General features: G+C 41.1%; 1 pseudogene; it reads left to right on the top strand.

The window, feature by feature from the left end:
* The first annotated feature begins 580 nt into the window (after positions 1-580).
* On the top strand, positions 581-1,653 carry LOC102826645 (annotated as a pseudogene).
* The last annotated feature ends 642 nt before the right edge of the window (positions 1,654-2,295 follow it).

Genomic DNA, 2,295 nt, shown 5'->3' with positions numbered 1-2,295 from the left:
GAAAGCAGGCAACAGAGACTTTCTCCCAAAAGAAAAATTTGAAAATAATCTCAATATATTAAACAAACAAAAATAAAGTACTTAGATTAAAGGCACCAGATGGGTCTATAGTGCTGTTGCTTAGTATGTCTTACATTCCTGCAATAGCCTTCAATTGCATCCATGGAACTCTGGAGATATGAAAATCACAGCTTGAAAAACGCTAAGCTTGACCCTTATTTTAAAAAAATTCAAAAAAATCGAAACCACTTTTCTTGTATTGATTTTCTCTGTAATTCAAATAATTTCTCCTTTAAGAAGGTGTTCTTCACTCTTTATTTAGTGTTGTAATCTAATCTGAGATACAAATTTGTTAAAGAAAACTTGTTAGAAATTATCAAAATAGCATAAAGTTAAGTATAATTAACGGATATCAACTGTTAGTATACAGACTCAACTTTACTACATGGAATCTGTGTCATGTATTTTAGTCTGTTTTGTCTATTACAAAAAGACTTAAATAATCTAAAATTGGCAGTCTGCCTGCTGCTCTCTGCTGCTGCAGCCCACACAAGCTCACCTCTCTCTCCTGTGCCAGGAACTCCCCACCACCACTACCACCATGCCTTACCCATACCCAGTGCTGACCCCGTAGCAGAAGAAGGAGTATACTTATTCCCAGAAAGGGCATCCTGGCTTCAGTTGAGTCCACTGGAAGCATTGCCAAATGGCTGAATTCCCAAGAGAACCAGCACTGTTGTTGAATGCCGATGACCGTGGGAACTCTTCTATTGAAAAGCAAGCATCATTCTCTTCCATGAGACACTCTACCAGAAGGCGGATGTTGGGTGTCCCTTTACCCAAATCATCAAATCCAAGAGCAGTGTTTTGGGTATCAAGGTAGACTAGACGAGGACATGCTACCCCTGGAAGGAACTAAGGGCAGAGAACACCACCCAAGGATTGCATGAGCTGACTGAGCACTGTGCCCAGTGCAAGAAGGATAGAGCTGACTTTGCCAAACAGCACCGTGTGCTGAAGATTGGGGAATATACCTCTCTAGTACTCTCCATCATGGAAAATGCCAACATGCTGGCCCGTTATGCCAGCATATGTTAGTATGATGTCATCGTGTCCATTGTGTACCTTGAGATCCTCCCCGATGGGGACCATGACCTAAAGTGCTATTAGTATGTAACTCAGAAGGTACTGGCTGCTGTCTACAAGGCTCTGAGTGGCCACCATGTGTACTTGGAAGGCACCTTCCTGAAGCCCAATAAGGTAACACCAGGCCATGCCCGCACACAAAAGTTTTCTCATGAGAAGATTGCCATGGCAACTGTCACAACACTTCCACCCAAAGTGTTCCCTGCTGTTACTGAGGACACCTTCCTATCTGGGGTCAGAGTGAGGAGGAAGCATACATCAATGTCAATGCCATCAACAAGTGTCTCTTGCTGAAGTCATGGCCCCTGACCTTCTCCTAAGGGTGAGCCTTGCAGGCCTCTGCCCAGAAGACCTGGAGGGAAAAGAAAGAGAACCTGAGGGCTGCCCAGGAGGAGTGCTTAAGTGAGCCCTGCCTAATGGCCTCACCTGCCAAGGAAAGTACATTGCAAGCAATCAGCCAGGGCTGCAGCCAGTGAGTCTGTCTTGGTTCCTAACCATGCCTACTAATTGGAAGTGTTCTAAGGATGCCCCTCAACACTCCAGGCCACACCCACTCCCATGTCCACTTTTGAGGGGAGGATTCATGGGGGACTCAAGGCCACTCTCCTATCCTCTTGACATCCATGTGGTATTGGTGTGTGGTGGTGTCTGTATATGCTGACTCCATCACCTTTTCCAGCCCATTGCCAATAAAAAACTATTGAAGGGGGAAAAGTAATAATAATCTAAGATTTAATGGTAATTTTTATTTGCCAAGTATAGTATAGTAACAGACAAATATTGGATATTAATTCCATTTTTCTCTAATATAAAAATGTCAGTGAGCTGAAGTATTTTATCCAGCATTTCCATTTAAGAAATGATACATATTAAATAATAGTCTTTTCATTAAAACAAGCAGATTCTCATTCTCATATTCTTGATCTTATTGAAGTTATAGATAAAGGATTGCTATATGATATAGCTTGCATTTTATAATCATCTACATTTTAAAATCTCTTTTGACCCTCAAAACAGTTCTATTAAGTACTTAGGACAAGTGCTATTCTCCACATTTACAGATGTAGAATCTCATTTTCAGTAAGTCAAATGTTTTCTCACTAAGCAATTATGATTAATTCCTTCATGTTTATAATAATACTATCTAAA

This window comes from Chrysochloris asiatica, unplaced genomic scaffold, assembly GCF_000296735.1.
Source record: "Chrysochloris asiatica unplaced genomic scaffold, ChrAsi1.0 scaffold00086, whole genome shotgun sequence".
NCBI lineage: Eukaryota > Metazoa > Chordata > Mammalia > Afrosoricida > Chrysochloridae > Chrysochloris > Chrysochloris asiatica.
This window is presented reverse-complemented; position numbering and strand designations above follow the sequence as displayed.